Source organism: Corythoichthys intestinalis, chromosome 2, assembly GCF_030265065.1.
Source record: "Corythoichthys intestinalis isolate RoL2023-P3 chromosome 2, ASM3026506v1, whole genome shotgun sequence".
NCBI classification, from domain to species: domain Eukaryota; kingdom Metazoa; phylum Chordata; class Actinopteri; order Syngnathiformes; family Syngnathidae; genus Corythoichthys; species Corythoichthys intestinalis.
The window spans coordinates 77,242,122-77,262,847 of record NC_080396.1 but is presented as its reverse complement, the minus strand read 5'-3'; positions in this window follow the sequence as shown (position 1 = coordinate 77,262,847).

Genomic DNA, 20,726 nt, shown 5'->3' with positions numbered 1-20,726 from the left:
GGGTGATGCCATTGACGTCCATGGACGTCCAAACTTACCATTCATTTCCAATGTCATTTCTTCATGTTTGTTCATTCTATTGATTCCAATGTACTTGGATTCCATTGACGCTTATGTAAGTTGATACCATTGACGTCCATGGACGTCCAAAATTTTTCCCATTCATTTTCAATGGGAATTTCTTCTTTTTTCCCTAAATCAACAATAAATGACCAGATATCAATAGGACGTGTCCCCCAAACTTCCCCAATTCCTTTGACGCTTGTGAAGAGTGATGCCATTGACGTCCATGGACGTCCAAATTTCCCATTTATTTCTAATGGCATTTAATTATGTTTTTTCATTTTATTGATGCCAATGTACTTGGATTCCATTGACGCCTATGTAAGTTGATACCATTGACGTCCATGGACGTCCAAAATTTTTTCCATTCATTTTCAATGGGAATTTATGGGACGTCGGCGTCATCCGCACGTTGGACTTCGTCGACTGGACGTCGGCGTCATCCGCATGTTGGACGTCGGCGACGTTTGCTAGTTGGACGTCGTCACCGTCCGCTCATTGGACGTCGGCGCCGTCCGCTCGTTGGAAGTCGGCGCCGTCTTTATGTTGGATGTCGGCAGCGTCAGCACTTTGGACGTCGGAAGCGACAGCAATTAGGACGTCGGTGACGTCCGCTCTTTGGACATCGCCAAACTTTGGACGTCGGCGTCGTCCACTCTTTTGACATCGTCACCATCCGCTCGTTGGACGTAAGACGGCGCATTCTGCACTTTTGACGTTTGCTTGTTGAACGTCGTCATTGTCCCACGTTGGACGTCGGCACCGTCCGCTCGTTGGACGTCGGCGCCGTCCGCTCGATGGACGTCGGCGACGTCCGCTCGTTGGACGTCGGCGCCGTCAGCACTTTGGACGTCGGTGACGTCCGCTCGTTGGACGGCGCATTCTGCACTTTGGACGTCGGTGACGTCCACTCGTTGGACGGCGCATTCTGCACTTTTGACGTTTGCTTGTTGAACGTCGTCACTGTTCCACGTGAGATGTCGGCACCGTCCTCTCGATGGACGTCGGCGTCATCTGCTCTTTTGACGTCTTGGACGTTGGTGACGTCCGCTCGTTGGACGTCGCCAAACTTTGGACGTCGGCGTCGTCCACTCTTTTGACATCGTCACCATCCGCTCGTTGGACGTAAGACGGCGCATTCTGCACTTTTGACGTTTGCTTGTTGAACGTCGTCATTGTCCCACGTTGGACGTCGGCACCGTCCGCTTGATGGACGTCGGCAGCGTCAGCACTTTGGACGTCGGTGATGTCCGCTCGTTGGACGTCGGCGCCGTCAGCAGTTTGGAAGTCGGTGATGTCCGCTCGTTGGACGGCGCATTCTGCACTTTGGACGTCGGTGACGTCCGCTCGTTAGACGGCACATTCTGCACTTTTGACGTTTGCTTGTTGAACGTCGTCACTGTTCCACGTGAGATGTCGGCACCGTGCGCTCGATGGATGTCGGCGTCATCTGCTCTTTTGAGGTCTTGGATGTCGGTGACGTCCGCTCGTTGGACATCGTATTCTGCACTTTTGACTTTTGCTTGTTGAACGTTGTCACTGTCCCACATGGGATGTCGGCGTCATCTGCTCTTTTGACGTCGATGACGTCGGCCTCTCACGCTAACTTTTGACGTCAGCGCCGTTTGCTCGTTGGACGTCGTCACCATCCGTCTGTTGATCGTCGGGGACGTCGGCGTCATCTGCTCTTTTGACGTCTTGGACGTCGGCGCGTTGGACATCGTATTCTGCACTTTTGACGTTTGCTTGTTGAATGTTGTCACTGTCCCACGTGGGATGTCGGCATCATCTGCTCTTTTGACGTCGGTGACGTCCGCCTCTCACGCTAACTTTTGACGTCGGCGCCGTTTGCTCGTTGGACGTCGTCACCATCCGTTCGTTGATCGTCGGCGCCGTCCTCTCGATGAACGTTGGCGTCATCCGCTCTTTTGACGTCGGCGACGTCCAATCCACTCTGAGGTATACGCATAAAGTAGGTAACTGACCGGGGATCGAACCACCATCCTCTCGTACCAAGGTCAGCGATATCAACACTGAGCTATCCAGCTGCTAAATGCAGCGTTGTGTGATATGTATATAAAGTTATCATGTATGCGATACAGGCATTGAAAAAAGCTAACTTGATATTGACAGAGGTTCGATCCGGGGACCTCCCGCATCAAAGTCATTTTCAATTGGAATTTTTTTTTTTCCAAAAATCAAAAGAAAATGACTAGATATCAATAGGACGTGTCCCCCAAACTTCCCCAATTCCATTGAAGCTTATGAAGGGTGCCGCCATTGACTTCCATGGACGTCCAAAATTTTTCCCATTCATTTTCAATGGGGAAAAAACAAAATTTCCCCAAATCAACAGAAAATGACCAGATATCAATAGGACGTGTCCCCCAAACTTCCCCAATTCCATTCACGCTTATGAAGGGTGCCGCCATTGACTTCCATGGACGTCCAAAATTTTTCCCATTCATTTTCAATGGGGAAAAAACTACATTTCTCCAAATCAACAGAAAATGACCAGATATCAATAGGACGTATATCCCAAACGTCCCCAATTCCATTGACGCTTATGGGGGGTGCTGCCATTGACGTCCATGGACGTCCAAAATTTTACCCATTCATTTTCAATGGGAAATTTTTTTTTTTCCCCAAATCAACAGAAAATGACTAGATATCAATAGGACCTGTCCCCCAAATGTCCCCGATTGCATTGCTGCTTATGGAGGGTGATGCCATTGACGTCCAGGGACGTCCAAACTTCCCATTAATTTCCAATGGCATTTCTTCATGTTTGTTCATTCTTTTGATGCCAATGTACTTGGATTCCATTGACGCTTATGGGGGGTGCTGCCATTGACGTCCATGGACGTCCAAAATTTTACCCATTCATTTTCAATGGGAAATTTTTTTTTTTCCCCAAATCAACAGAAAATGACTAGATATCAATAGGACGTGTCCCCCAAATGTCCCCAATCGCATTGCTGCTTATGGAGGGTGATGCCATTGACGTCCAGGGACGTCCAAACTTCCCATTTATTCCAATGGCATTTCTTCATGTTTGTTCATTCTATTGATGCCAATGTACTTAGATTCCATTGACGCTTATGTAAGTTGATACCATTGACGTCCATGGACGTCCAAAATTTTTCCCATTCATTTTCAATGGGAATTTTTTTTTTTTCCCCAAATCAACAGAAAATGACTAGATATCAATAGGACGTTTCCCCCAAATGTGCCCGATTGCATTGCTGCTTATGGAGGGTGATGCCATTGACGTTCATGGACGTCCAAACTTCCCATTCATTTCCAATGGCATTTCTTCATGTTTGTTCATTCTACTGATGCCAATGTACTTGGATTCCATTGACGCTTATGTAAGTTGATACCATTGACGTCCATGGACGTCCAAAATTTTTCCCATTCATTTTCAATGGGAAATTTTTTTTTTTCCCCAAATCAACAGAAAATGACTAGATATCAATAGGACGTGTCCCCCAAATGTCCCCAATCGCATTGCTGCTTATGGAGGGTGATGCCATTGACGTCCAGGGACGTCCAAACTTCCCATTTATTCCAATGGCATTTCTTCATGTTTGTTCATTCTATTGATGCCAATGTACTTAGATTCCATTGACGCTTATGTAAGTTGATACCATTGACGTCCATGGACGTCCAAAATTTTTCCCATTCATTTTCAATGGGAATTTTTTTTTTTTCCCCAAATCAACAGAAAATGACTAGATATCAATAGGACGTTTCCCCCAAATGTGCCCGATTGCATTGCTGCTTATGGAGGGTGATGCCATTGACGTTCATGGACGTCCAAACTTCCCATTCATTTCCAATGGCATTTCTTCATGTTTGTTCATTCTATTGATGCCAATGTACTTGGATTCCATTGACGCTTATGTAAGTTGATACCATTGACGTCCATGGACGTCCAAAATTTTTCCCATTCATTTTCAATGGGAAATTTTTTTTTTTCCCCAAATCAACAGAAAATGACTAGATATCATTAGGACGTGTCCCCCAAATGTCCCCGATTGCATTGCCGCTTATGGGGGGTGATGCCATTGACGTCCATGGACGTCCAAACTTCCTATTCATTTCCAAAGGCATTTCTTCATGTTTGTTCATTCTATTGATGCCAATGTACTTGGATTCCATTGACGCTTATGTAAGTTGATACCATTGACGTCCATGGACGTCCAAAAATTTTCCCATTCATTTTCAATGGGATTTTTTTTTTTTTCCCAAATCAACAGAAAATGACTAGATATCATTAGGATGTGTCCCCCAAATGTCCCCGATTGCATTGCCGCTTATGGAGGGTGATGCCATTGACGTTCATGGACGTCCAAACTTCCCATTCATTTCCAATGGCATTTCTTCATGTTTGTTCATTTTATTGATGCCAATGTACTTGGATTCCATTGACGCTTATGTCAGTTGATACCATTGACGTCCATGGACGTCCAAAATTTTTCCCATTCATTTTCAATGGAAATTTATTTTTTTTCCCCAAATCAACAGAAAATGAGTAGATATCATTAGGACGTGTCCCCCAAATGTCCCCGATTGCATTGCTGCTTATGGAGGGTGATGCCATTGACGTCCACGGACGTCCAAACTTCCCATTAATTTCCAATGGCATTTCTTCATGTTTTTTCATTCTATTGATGCCAATGTACTTGGATTCCATTGACGCTTATTTAAGTTGATACCATTGACGTCCATGGACGTCCAAAATTTTTCCCATTCATTTTCAATGGGATATTTTTTTTTTTTCCCAAATCAACAGAAAATGACTAGATATCATTAGGATGTGTCCCCCAACCTTCCCCGATTCCATTAACAATTATGAAAGGTGCCGCCATTGACGTCCATGGACGTCCAATTCTCCCATTCATTTCTAACGGCTTTTACTTTGTTTTTTGCCAATGACTGGCATTATGATCCATTCTATTGATAGACCTGAGTGGGGCTAAGATCTGTATCTCCACAGAGGAAAGACCAAGGTGTGTAATTTCTCCCGAAATTGCAGTTTCTAGTTATTATTATTACCTTGGTCTTTCTGAAAGAAAGAACAAGGTATTGTTATTGTGCAACTTTATTGTACTTATTATTTATTCATCTTATTCTCCGCGTTTTTTTGAGCCAACGCACAGCCCAAACCGTAGCACCGATCGGCACAGTTCAAGTATCGGCACGACCGGAATTTTCGCGTGACGATGGGAATTTTTCAAACCGCCACGAAAAATTTTCCGTTCGCCCGTAAACGGCAATTTTCCGAAAAACAAAAAAAGTTTCAAAATGTATCTAGTCCTACAATTTTTGACCAAATCACATAATTTGGGCATCAAAAATTCCGGGACGGTGAGGGGCATAAAAGTTGTATACAGAATTTGGCAAAAATTTACGGTTCCCCGGAAATTTGCCAAAAACTTTCCTATTCATTTTGAATGGAAAAAAAACGCGCGCTTCACAGCCCGAACCGTTAGACCGATCGGCACCGTTCAAGTATCGGCACGACCGGAATTTTCGCGTGACACAGGAAACTTTACAAATGGCCCCGAAAATTTTTCCGTTCGTCCGTAAACGGCAATTTTCCGTGAAAAAAAAAAAAGTTTCAAAATGTATCTAGTCCTACAATTTTTGACCAAATCACATAATTTGGGCATCAAAAATTCCGGGACGGTGAGGGGCATAAAAGTTGTATACAGAATTTGGAAAAAAATTACGCTTCCTCGGAAATTTGCCAAAAACTATCCCATTCATTTCGAATGGGAAAAGTCCCATTCACTTCCAATGGGATTTCCAATGGAATTTACATTGCATTGATGCCATTGACGGCCATGCATGTCGAATCTACTGATGCCAATGTACTTGGATTCAATTGACTATATGAATGTCGATGCCATTGACGGCCATGGACGTCCAAAATTTTTCCCATTCATTTTCAATGGGGAAAAAACAAAATTTCCCCAAATCAACAGAAAATGACCAGATATCAATAGGACGTGTCCCCCAAACTTCCCCAATTCCATTGACGCTTATGAAGGGTGCCGCCATTGACTTCCATGGACGTCCAAAATTTTTCCCATTCATTTTCAATGGGGAAAAAACTACATTTCTCCAAATCAACAGAAAATGACCAGATATCAATAGGACGTATATCCCAAACGTCCCCAATTCCATTGACGCTTATGGGGGGTGCTGCCATTGACGTCCATGGACGTCCAAAATTTTACCCATTCATTTTCAATGGGAAATTTTTTTTTTTCCCCAAATCAACAGAAAATGACTAGATATCAATAGGACCTGTCCCCCAAATGTCCCCGATTGCATTGCTGCTTATGGAGGGTGATGCCATTGACGTCCAGGGACGTCCAAACTTCCCATTCATTTCCAATGGCATTTCTTCATGTTTGTTCATTCTATTGATGCCAATGTACTTGGATTCCATTGACGCTTATGTAAGTTGATACCATTGACGTCCATGGACGTCCAAAATTTTTCCCATTCATTTTCAATGGGAATTTTTTTTTTTTCCCCAAATCAACAGAAAATGACTAGATATCATTAGGACGTGTCCCCCAAATGTCCCCGATTGCATTGCCGCTTATGGGGGGTGATGCCATTGACGTCCATGGACGTCCAAACTTCCCATTCATTTCCAAAGGCATTTCTTCATGTTTGTTCATTCTATTGATGCCAATGTACTTGGATTCCATTGACGCTTATGTAAGTTGATACCATTGACGTCCATGGACGTCCAAAATTTTTCCCATTCATTTTCAATGGGATTTTTTTTTTTTTCCCAAATCAACAGAAAATGACTAGATATCATTAGGACGTGTCCCCCAAATGTCCCCGATTGCATTGCCGCTTATGGAGGGTGATGCCATTGACGTTCATGGACGTCCAAACTTCCCATTCATTTCCAATGGCATTTCTTCATGTTTGTTCATTTTATTGATGCCAATGTACTTGGATTCCATTGACGCTTATGTAAGTTGATACCATTGACGTCCATGGACGTCCAAAATTTTTCCCATTCATTTTCAATGGGAAATTTTTTTTTTTTCCCCAAATCAACAGAAAATGACTAGATATCAATAGAACGTGTCCCCCAAACTTCCCCGATTCCATTAACAATTATGGAGGGTGCTGCCATTGACGGACATGGACGTCCAATTCTCCCAATCTTTTCTCATGGCTTTTACTTTGTTTAGTGCCATTGACTGGCATTATGGTCCATTCTATTGATAGACCTGAGTGGGGCTAAGATCTGTATCTCCACAGAGGAAAGACCAAGGTGTGTAATTTCTCCCGAAATTGCAGTTTCTAGTTATTATTATTATTCAATAATTCTCCGCGTTTTTTTGAGCCAACGCACAGCCCAAACCGTAGCACCGATCGGCACCGTTGAAGTATCGGCACGACCGGATTTTTCGCGTGACGATGGGAATTTTTCAAACCGCCACGAAAAATTTTCCGTTCGCCCGTAAACGGCAATTTTCCGAAAAATAAAAAAAGTTTCAAAATGTATCTAGTCCTACAATTTTTGACCAAATCGCATAATTTGGGCATCAAAAATTCCGGGACATTGAGGGGCATAAAAGTTGTATACAGAATTTGGCAAAAATTTACGGTTCCCCGGAAATTTGCCAAAAACTTTCCTATTCATTTTGAATGGAAAAAAAACGCGCGCTTCACAGCCCGAACCGTGAGACCGATCGGCACCGTTCAAGTATCGGCACGACCGGAATTTTCGCGTGACACAGGAAACTTTACAAATGGCCCCGAAAATTTTTCCGTTCGTCCGTAAACGGCAATTTTCCGTGAAAAAAAAAAAAAGTTTCAAAATGTATCTAGTCCTACAATTTTTGACCAAATCACATAATTTGGGCATCAAAAATTCCGGGACGGTGAGGGGCATAAAAGTTGTATACAGAATTTGGAAAAAAATTACGCTTCCTCGGAAATTTGCCAAAAACTATCCCATTCATTTCGAATGGGAAAAGTTCCCATTCACTTCCAATGGGATTTCCAACGGAATTTACATTGCATTGATGCCATTGACGGCCATGCATGTCGAATCTACTGATGCCAATGTACTTGGATTCAATTGACTATATGGATGTCGATGCCATTGACGGCCATGGACGTCCAAAATTTTTCCCATTCATTTTCAATGGGGAAAAAACTACATTTCCCCAAATCAACAGAAAATGACCAGATATCAATAGGACGTGTCCCCCAAACGTCCCCAACTCCATTGAGGCTTATAGGGGGTGCTGCCATTGTCGTCCATGGACGTCCAAAATTTTTGCCATTCATTTTCAATGGGGAAAAAACTAAATTTCCCCAAATCAACAGAAAATGACCAGATATCAATAGGACGTGTCCCCCAAACGTCCCCAACTCCATTGACGCTTATGGGGGGTGCTGCCATTGACGTCCATGGACGTCCAAAAATTTTCCCATTCATTTTCAATGGGAAAATTTTTTTTTTCCCCAAATCAACAGAAAATGACTAGATATCATTAGGACGTGTCCCCCAAATGTCCCCGATTGCATTGCCGCTTATGGAGGGTGATTCCATTGACGTCCATGGACGTCCAAACTTCCCATTCATTTCCAATGGCATTTCTTCATGTTTGTTCATTCTATTGATGCCAATGTACTTGGATTCCATTGACGCTTATGTAAGTTGATACCATTGACGTCCATGGACGTCCAAAATTTTTCCCATTCATTTTCAATGGGAATTTTTTTTTTTTCCCCAAATCAACAGAAAATGACTAGATATCAATAGGACGTGTCCCCCAAATGTCCCCGATTGCATTGCCTCTTATGGAGGGTGATGCCATTGACGGCCACGGAAGTCCAAACTTCCCTTTTATTTCCAATGGCATTTCTTCATGTTTGTTCATTCTATTGATGCAAATGTACTTGGATTCCATTGACGCTTATGTAAGTTGATACCACTGACGTCCATGGACGTCCAAAATTTTTCCCATTCATTTTCAATGGGAATTTTTTTTTTTTCCCCAAATCAACAGAAAATGACTAGATATCATTAGGACGTGTCCCCCAAATGTTCCCGATTGGATTGCTGCTTATGGAGGGTGATGCCATTGACGTCCACGGACGTCCAAACTTTCCATTCATTTCCAATGGCATTTCTTCATGTTTGTTCATTCTATTGATGCCAATGTACTTGGATTCCATTGACGTTTATGTAAGTTGATACCATTGACGTCCATGGACGTCCAAAATTTTCCCATTCATTTTCAATGGGAATTTTTTTTTTTCCCCAAATCAACAGAAAATGACTAGATATCATTAGGACGTGTCCCCCAAATGTCCCCGATTGCATTGCCGCTTATGGAGGGTGATGCCATTGACGTTCATGGACGTCCAAACTTCCCATTAAATCCCAATGGCATTTCTTCATGTTTGTTCATTCTATTGATGCCAATGTACTTGGATTCCATTGACGCTTATGTAAGTTGATACCATTGACGTCCATAGACGTCCAAAATTTTTCCCATTCATTTTCAATGGGAATTTTTTTTTTTTCCCCAAATCAACAGAAAATGACTAGATATCAATAGGACGTTTCCCCCAAATGTGCCCGATTGCATTGCTGCTTATGGAGGGTGATGCCATTGACGTCCACGGACGTCCAAACTTCCCATTCATTTCCAATGGCATTTCTTCATGTTTGTTCATTCTATTGATGCCAATGTACTTGGATTCCATTGACGCTTATGTAAGTTGATACCATTGACGTCCATGGACGTCCAAAATTTTTCCCATTCATTTTCAATGGGAATTTTTTTTTTTTCCCCAAATCAACAGAAAATGACTAGATATCAATAGGACATGTCCCCCAAATGTCCCCGATTGCATTACCGCTTATGGAGGGTGATGCCATTGACGTCCATGGACGTCCAATTCTCCAGTTCATTTCTAATGGCTTTTTGTTTTGTGCCAATGACTGGTATTATGATCCATTCTATTGATAGACCTGAGTGGGGCTAAGATCTGTATCTCCACAGAGGAAAGACCAAGGTGTGTAATTTCTCCCGAAATTGCAGTTTCTAGTTATTATTACCTTGGTCTTTCTGAAAGAAAGAACAAGGTATTGTTATTGTGCAACTTTATTACCTTGGTCTTTCTGAAAGAAAGAACAAGGTATTGTTATTGTGCAACTTTATTATTACCTTGGTCTTTCCAAGGGAAAGAACAAGGTTATGTTGTTGTACAACTTTATTGTACTTTTTATTATTCTTCTTATTATTATAGTCGTTTTTTTCGGCGCGCCGCGCAGCCCAAACCGTAGCACCGATCGGCACCGTTGAAGTATCGGCACGACCGGATTTTTCGCGTGACGATGGGAATTTTTCAAACCGCCACGAAAAATTTTCCGTTCGCCCGTAAACGGCAATTTTCAGAAAAATAAAAAAAGTTTCAAAATGTATCTAGTCCTACAATTTTTGACCAAATCACATAATTTGGGTATCAAAAATTCCGGGACGGTGAGGGGCATAAAAGTTGTATACAGAATTTGGCAAAAATTTACGGTTCCCCGGAAATTTGCCAAAAACTTTCCTATTCATTTTGAATGGAAAAAAAACGCGCGCTTCACAGCCCGAACCGTTAGACCGATCGGCACCGTTCAAATATCGGCACGACCGGAATTTTCGCGTGACACAGGAAACTTTACAAATGGCCCCGCAAATTTTTCCGTTCGTCCGTAAACGGCAATTTTCCGTGAAAAAAAAAAAAGTTTCAAAATGTATCTAGTCCTACAATTTTTGACCAAATCAAATAATTTGGGCATCAAAAATTCCGGGACGGTGAGGGGCATAAAAGTTGTATACAGAATTTTGAAAAAAATTACGCTTCCTCGGAAATTTGCCAAAAACTATCCCATTCATTTCGAATGGGAAAAGTCCCATTCACTTCCAATGGGATTTCCAATGGAATTTACATTGCATTGATGCCATTGACGGCCATGCATGTCGAATCTACTGATGCCAATGTACTTGGATTCAATTGACTATATAGATGTCGATGCCATTGACTGCCATGGACGTCCAAAATTTTTCCCATTCATTTTCATTGGGGAAAAAACAAAATTACCCCAAATCAACAGAAAATGACCAGATATCAATAGGACGTGTCCCCCAAACTTCCCCAATTCCATTGACGCTTATGAAGGGTGCCGCCATTGTCGTCCATGGACGTCCAAAATTTTTCCCATTCATTTTCAATGGGGAAAAAACTAAATTTCTCCAAATCAACAGAAAATGACCAGATATCAATAGTACGTATATCCCAAACGTCCCCAATTCCATTGAAGCTTATGGGGGGTGCTGCCATTGACGTCCATGGACGTCCAAAATTTTACCCATTCATTTTCAATGGGAAATTTTTTTTTTCCCCAAATCAACAGAAAATGACTAGATTTCAATAGGACCTGTCCCCCAAATGTCCCCGATTGCATTGCTGCTTATGGAGGGTGATGCCATTGACATCCAGGGACGTCCAAACTTCCCATTAATTTCCAATGGCATTTCTTCATGTTTGTTCATTCTATTGATGCCAATGTACTTGGATTCCATTGACGCTTATGTAAGTTGATACCATTGACATCCATGGACGTCCAAAATTTTTCCCATTCATTTTCAATGGGAATTTTTTTTTTCTTCCCCAAATCAACAGAAAATGACTAGATATCATTAGGACCTGTCCCCCAAATGTCCCCGATTGCATTGCCGCTTATGGGGGGTGATGCCATTGACGTCCATGGACGTCCAAACTTCCCATTCATTTCCAAAGGCATTTCTTCATGTTTGTTCATTCTATTGATGCCAATGTACTTGGATTCCATTGACGCTTATGTAAGTTGATACCATTGACGTCCATGGACGTCCAAAATTTTTCCCATTCATTTTCAATGGGATTTTTTTTTTTTTCCCAAATCAACAGAAAATGACTAGATATCATTAGGACGTGTCCCCCAAATGTCCCCGATTGCATTGCCGCTTATGGAGGGTGATGCCATTGACGTTCATGGACGTCCAAACTTCCCATTCATTTCCAATGGCATTTCTTCATGTTTGTTCATTTTATTGATGCCAATGTACTTGGATTCCATTCACGCTTATGTAAGTTGATACCATTGACGTCCATGGACGTCCAAAAATTTTCCCATTCATTTTCAATGGGAATTTTTTTTTTTTTCCCAAATCAACAGAAAATGACTAGATATCATTAGGACGTGTCCCCCAAACTTCCCCGATTCCATTAACAATTATGAAAGGTACCGCCATTGACGTCCATGGACGTCCAATTCTCCCATTCATTTCTAATGGCTTTTACTTTGTTTTGTGCCAATGACTGGCATTATGATCCATTCTATTGATAGACCTGAGTGGGGCTAAGATCTGTATCTCCACAGAGGAAAGACCAAGGTGTGTAATTTCTCCCGAAATTGCAGTTTCTAGTTACCTTGGTCTTTCCAAGGGAAAGAACAAGGTATTGTTATTGTGCAACTTTATTATTCTTATTTATTATTATTATTATTATAATTCATCTTATTCTCCGCGTTTTTTCGGCGCGCCGCGCAGCCCGACCCGTAGCACCGATCAGCACCGTTCAAGTATCGGCACGACCGGAATTTTCGTGCGACGCGGGCAATTTTTCAAACGGCCCCGAAAAATTTTCCGTTCGCCCGTAAACGGCAATTTTCCGGAAAAAAAAAAAAGTTTCAAAATGTATCTAGTCCTACAATTTTTGACCAAATCACATAATTTGGGCATCAAAAATTCCGGGACATTGAGGGGCATAAAATTTGTATACAGAATTTGGCAAAAATTTACGGTTCCCTGGAAATTTGCCAAAAACTTTCCTATTCATTTTGAATGGAAAAAAAACACGCGCTTCACAGCCCGAACCGTTAGACCGATCGGCACCGTTCAAGTATCGGCACGACCGGAATTTTCGCGTGACACAGGAAACTTTACAAATGGCCCCGAAAATTTTTCCGTTCGTCCGTAAACGGCAATTTTCCGTGAAAAAAAAAAAAGTTTCAAAATGTATCTAGTCCTACAATTTTTGACCAAATCACATAATTTGGGCATCAAAAATTCCGGGACGGTGAGGGGCATAAAAGTTGTATACAGAATTTGGAAAAAAATTACGCTTCCTCGGAAATTTGCCAAAAACTATCCCATTCATTTCGAATGGGAAATGTTCCCATTCACTTCCAATGGGATTTCCAATGGAATTTACATTGCATTGATGCCATTGTCGGCCATGCATGTCGAATCTACTGATGCCAATGTACTTGGATTCAATTGACTATATGGATGTCGATGCCATTGACGGCCATGGACGTCCAAAATTTTTCCCATTCATTTTCAATGGGGAAAAAACTAAATTTCCCCAAATCAACAGAAAATGACCAGATATCAATAGGACGTGTCCCCCAAACTTCCCCAATTCCATTGACGCTTATGAAGGGTGCCTCCATTGACTTCCATGGACGTCCAAAATTTTTCCCATTCATTTTCAATGGGGAAAAAACTAAATTTCCCAAAATCAACAGAAAATGACCAGATATCAATAGGACGTATACCCCAAACGTCCCCATATCCATTGACGCTAATGGGGGGTGCTGCCATTGACATCCATGGACGTCCAAAATTTTTTCCATTCATTTTCAATAGGAATTTCTTTTTTTTCCCAAAATCAAAAGAAAATGACTAGATGTGAATAGGACGTGTCCCCCAAACTTCCCCAATTCCATTTACACTTATGGAGGGTGATGCCATTGACGTTCATGGACGTCCAAACTTCCCATTCATTTCCAATGGCATTTCTTCATGTTTGTTCATTCTATTGATGCCAATGTACTTGGATTCCATTGACGCTTATGTAAGTTGATACCATTGACGTCCATGGACGTCCAAAATTTTTCCCATTCATTTTCAATGGGAATTTTTTTTTTTTTCCCCAAATCAACAGAAAATGACTAGATATCATTAGGACGTGTCCCCGAAATGTCCCCGATTGCATTGCCGCTTATTGAGGGTGATGCCATTGACGTCCATGGACGTCCAAAATTCCCATTCATTTCCAGTGGCATTTCTTCATGTTTGTTCATTCTATTGATGCCAATGTACTTAGATTCCATTGACGCTTATGTAAGTTGATACCATTGACGTCCATGGACGTCCAAAATTTTTCCCATTCATTTTCAATGGGATTTTTTTTTTTTTTTCCCAAATCAACAGAAAATGACTAGATATCATTAGGACGTGTCCCCCAAATGTCCCCGATTGCATTGCCGCTTATGGAGGGTGATGCCATTGACGTTCATGGATGTCCAAACTTCCCATTCATTTCCAATGGCATTTCTTCATGTTTGTTCATTTTATTGATGCCAATGTACTTGGATTCCATTGACGCTTATGTAAGTTCATACCATTGACGTCCATGGACGTCCAAAATTTTTCCCATTCATTTTCAATGGGAAATTTTTTTTTTTTCCCAAATCAACAGAAAATGACTAGATATCATTAGGACGTGTCCCCCAAACTTCCCCAATTCCATTGACGCTTATGAAGGGTGCCGCCATTGACTTACATGGACGTCCAAAATTTTTCCCATTCATTTTCAATGGGGAAAAAACTAAATTTCTCCAAATCAACAGAAAATGACCAGATATCAATAGGACGTATATCCCAAACGTCCCCAATTCCATTGACGCTTATGGGGGGTGCTGCCATTGACGTCCATGGACGTCCAAAATTTTACCCATTCATTTTCAATGGGAATTTTTTTTTTTCCCAAAATCAACAGAAAATGACTAGATATCAATAGGACCTGTCCCCCAAATGTCCCCGATTGCATTGCTGCTTATGGAGGGTGATGCCATTGACGTCCAGGGACGTCCAAACTTCCCATTCATTTCCAATGGCATTTCTTCATGTTTGTTCATTCTTTTGATGCCAATGTACTTGGATTCCATTGACGGTTATGTAAGTTGATACCATTGACGTCCATGGACGTCCAAAATGTTTCCCATTCATTTTCAATGGGAAATTTTTTTTTTTCCCCAAATCAACAGAAAATGACTAGATATCATTAGGACGTGTCCCCCAAATGTCCCCGATTGCATTGCCGCTTATGGGGGGTGATGCCATTGACGTCCATGGACGTCCAAACTTCCCATTCATTTCCAAAGGCATTTCTTCATGTTTGTTCATTCTATTGATGCCAATGTACTTGGATTCCATTGACGCTTATGTAAGTTGATACCATTGACGTCCATGGACGTCCAAAATTTTTCCCATTCATTTTCAATGGGATTTTTTTTTTTTTTTTCCCAAATCAACAGAAAATGACTAGATATCATTAGGACGTGTCCCCCAAATGTCCCCGATTGCATTGCCGCTTATGGAGGGTGATGCCATTGACGTTCATGGACGTCCAAACTTCCCATTCATTTCCAATGGCATTTCTTCATGTTTGTTCATTCTTTTGATGCCAATGTACTTGGATTCCATTGACGCTTATGAAGGGTGCCGCCATTGACTTACATGGACGTCCAAAATTTTTCCCATTCATTTTCAATGGGGAAAAAACTACATTTCTCCAAATCAACAGAAAATGACCAGATATCAATAGGACGTATACCCCAAACGTCCCCAACTCCATTGACGCTTATGGGGGGTGCTGCCATTGACGTCCATGGACGTCCAAAATTTTACCCATTCATTTTCAATGGGAAATTTTTTTTTCTTCCCCAAATCAACAGAAAATGACTAGATATCAATAGGACGTGTCCCCCAAATGTCCCCAATTGCATTGCTGCTTATGGAGGGTGATGCCATTGACATCCAGGGACGTCCAAACTTCCCATTAAATCCCAATGGCATTTCTTCATGTTTGTTCATTCTATTGATGCCAATGTACTTGGATTCCATTGACGCTTATGTAAGTTGATACCATTGACGTCCATGGACGTCCAAAATTTTTCCCATTCATTTTCAATGGGAATTTTTTTTTTTCCCCCAAATCAACAGAAAATGACTAGATATCAATAGGACGTTTCCCCCAAATGTGCCCGATTGCATTGCTGCTTATGGAGGGTGATGCCATTGACGTCCACGGACGTCCAAACTTCCCATTCATTTCCAATGGCATTTCTTCATGTTTGTTCATTCTATTGATGCCAATGTACTTGGATTCCATTGACGCTTATGTAAGTTGATACCATTGACGTCCATGGACGTCCAAAATTTTTCCCATTCATTTTCAATGGGAATTTTTTTTTTTTCCCCAAATCAACAGAAAATGACTAGATATCAATAGGACATGTCCCCCAAATGTCCCCGATTGCATTGCCGCTTATGGAGGGTGATGCCATTGACGTCCATGGACGTCCAAACTTCCCATTAATTTCCAATGGCATTTCTTCATGTTTGTTCATTCTATTGATGCCAATGTACTTGGATTCCATTGACTTTTATGTAAGTTGATACCATTGACGTCCATGGACGTCCAAAATTTTTCCCATTCATTTTCAATGGGAATTTTTTTTTTTTCCACAAATCAACAGAAAATGACTAGATATCAATAGGACGTGTCCCCCAAATGTCTCCGATTGCATTAACAATTATGAAGGGTGCCGCCATTGACGTCCATGGACGTCCAATTCTCCAGTTCATTTCTAATGGCTTTTTGTTTTGTGCCAATGACTGGCATTATCATCCATTCTATTGATAGACCTGAGTGGGGCTAAGATCTGTATCTCCACAGAGGAAAGACCAAGGTGTGTAATTTCTCCCGAAATTGCAGTTTCTAGTTATTATTATTATTATTATTCAATAATTCTCCGCGTTTTTTTGAGCCAACGCACAGCCCAAACCGTAGCACCGATCGGCACCGTTGAAGTATCGGCACGACCGGATTTTTCGCGTGACGATGGGAATTTTTCAAACCGCCACGAAAAATTTTCCGTTCGCCCGTAAACGGCAATTTTCCGAAAAATAAAAAAAGTTTCAAAATGTATCTAGTCCTACAATTTTTGACCAAATCACATAATTTGGGCATCAAAAATTCCGGGACGGTGAGGGGCATAAAAGTTGTATACAGAATTTGGCAAAAATTTACGGTTCCCCGGAAATTTGCCAAAAACTTTCCTATTCATTTTGAATGGAAAAAAAACGCGCGCTTCACAGCCCGAACCGTTAGACCGATCGGCACCGTTCAAGTATCGGCACGACCGGAATTTTTGCGTGACACAGGAAACTTTACAAATGGCCCCGAAAATTTTTCAATTCGTCCGTAAACGGCAATTTTCCGTGAAAAAAAAAAAAGTTTCAAAATGTATCTAGTCCTACAATTTTTGACCAAATCACATAATTTGGGCATCAAAAATTCCGGGACGGTGAGGGGCATAAAAGTTGTATACAGAATTTGGAAAAAAATTACGCTTCCTCGGAAATTTGCCAAAAACTATCCCATTCATTTCGAATGGGAAAAGTCCCATTCACTTCCAATGGGATTTCCAATGGAATTTACATTGCATTGATGCCATTGACGGCCATGCATGTCAAATCTACTGATGCCAATGTACTTGGATTCAATTGATTATATGGATGTCGATGCCATTGACTGCCATGGACGTCCAAAATTTTTCCCATTCATTTTCAATGGGGAAAACACAAAATTACCCCAAATCAACAGAAAATGACCAGATATCAATAGGACGTGTCCCCCAAACTTCCCCAATTCCATTGACGCTTATGAAGGGTGCCGCCATTGACTTACATGGACGTCCAAAATTTTTCCCATTCATTTTCAATGGGGAAAAAACTACATTTCTCCAAATCAACAGAAAATGACCAGATATCAATAGGACGTATATCCCAAACGTCCCCAATTCCATTGACGCTTATGGGGGGTGCTGCCATTGACGTCCATGGACGTCCAAAATTTTACCCATTCATTTTCAATGGGAAATTTTTTTTTTTCCCCAAATCAACAGAAAATGACTAGATATCAATAGGACCTGTCCCCCAAATGTCCCCGATTGCATTGCTGCTTATGGAGGGTGATGCCATCGACGTCCAGGGACGTCCAAACTTCCCATTCATTTCCAATGGCATTTCTTCATGTTTGTTCATTCTTTTGATGCCAATGTACTTGGATTCCATTGACGGTTATGTAAGTTGATACCATTGACGTCCATGGACGTCCAAAATTTTTCCCATTCATTTTCAATGGGAAATTTTTTTTTTCCCCAAATCAACAGAAAATGACTAGATATCATTAGGACGTGTCCCCCAAATGTCCCCGATTGCATTGCCGCTTATGGGGGGTGATGCCATTGACGTCCATGGACGTCCAAACTTCCCATTCATTTCCAAAGGCATTTCTTCATGTTTGTTCATTCTATTGATGCCAATGTACTTGGATTCCATTGACGGTTATGTAAGTTGATACCATTGACGTCCATGGACGTCCAAAATTTTTCCCATTCATTTTCAATGGGAAATTTTTATTTTCCCCAAATCAACAGAAAATGACTAGATATCATTAGGACGTGTCCCCCAAATGTCCCCGATTGCATTGCCGCTTATGGGGGGTGATGCCATTGACGTCCATGGACGTCCAAACTTCCCATTCATTTCCAAAGGCATTTCTTCATGTTTGTTCATTCTATTGATGCCAATGTACTTGGATTCCATTGACGCTTATGTAAGTTGATACCATTGACGTCCATGGACGTCCAAAATTTTTCCCATTCATTTTCAATGGGAATTTTTTTTTTTTTTCCCCAAATCAACAGAAAATGACTAGATATCAATAGGACGTGTCCCCCAAATGTCCCCGATTGCATTGCTGCTTATGAAGGGTGATGCCATTGACGTCCAGGGACGTCCAAACTTCCCATTCATTTCCAATTGCATTTCTTCATGTTTGTTCATTCTATTGATGCCAATGTACTTGGATTCCATTGACGCTTATGTAAGTTGATACCATTGACGTCCATGGACGTCCAAAATTTTTCCCATTCATTTTCAATGGGAATTTTTTTTTCCCCCCAAATCAACAGGAAATGACCAGATATCAATAGGACGTGTCCCCCAAACTTCCCCGATTGCATTGCCGCTTATGGAGGGTGATGCCATTGACGTTCATGGACGTCCAAACTTCCCATTCATTTCCAATGGCATTTCTTCATGTTTGTTCATTTTATTGATGCCAATGTACTTGGATTCCATTGACGCTTATGTAAGTTGATACCATTGACGTCCATGGACGTCCAAAATTTTTCCCATTCATTTTCAATGGGATTTTTTTTTTTTTTCCCAAATCAACAGAAAATGACTAGATATCATTAGGACGTTTCCCCCAAATGTCCCCGATTGCATTGCCGCTTATGGAGGGTGATGCCATTGACGTTCATGGACGTCCAAACTTCCCATTCATTTCCAATGGCATTTCTTCATGTTTGTTCATTTTATTGATGCCAATGTACTTGGATTCCATTGACGCTTATGTAAGTTGATACCATTGACGTCCATGGACGTCCAAAATTTTTCCCATTCATTTTCAATGGAATTTTTTTTTTTTTTCCCAAATCAACAGAAAATGACTAGATATCATTAGGACGTGTCCCCCAAACTTCCCCGATTCCATTAACAATTATGAAAGGTGCCGCCATTGACGTCCATGGACGTACAATTCTCCCATTCATTTCTAACGGCTTTTACTTTGTTTTTTGCCAATGACTGGCATTATGATCCATTCTATTGATAGACCTGAGTGGGGCTAAGATCTGTATCTCCACAGAGGAAAGACCAAGGTGTGTAATTTCTCCCGAAATTGCAGTTTCTAGTTACCTTGGTCTTTCTGAAAGAAAGAACAAGGTATTGTTATTGTGCAACTTTATTATTATTATTATTATTACCTTGGTCTTTCCTATGGAAAGAACAAGGTATTGTTATTCTGCAACTTTATTCGCCTTATTATTACCTTGGTCTTTCCAAGGGAAAGAACAAGGTATTGTTATTGTGCAACTTTATTATTATAATAATTATTATTATTATTATTATTATTATTCAATAATTCTCCGCGTTTTTTTGAGCCAACGCACAGCCCAAACCGTAGCACCGATCGGCACCGTTGAAGTATCGGCACGACCGGATTTTTCGCGTGACGATGGGAATTTTTCAAACCGCCACGAAAAATTTTCCGTTCGCCCGTAAACGGCAATTTTCCGAAAAATAAAAAAAGTTTCAAAATGTATCTAGTCCTACAATTTTTGACCAAATCGCATAATTTGGGCATCAAAAATTCCGGGACATTGAGGGGCATAAAAGTTGTATACAGAATTTGGCAAAAATTTACGGTTCCCCGGAAATTTGCCAAAAACTTTCCTATTCATTTTGAATGGAAAAAAAACGCGCGCTTCACAGCCCGAACCGTGAGACCGATCGGCACCGTTCAAGTATCGGCACGACCGGAATTTTCGCGTGACACAGGAAACTTTACAAATGGCCCCGAAAATTTTTCCGTTCGTCCGTAAACGGCAATTTTCCGTGAAAAAAAAAAAAAGTTTCAAAATGTAT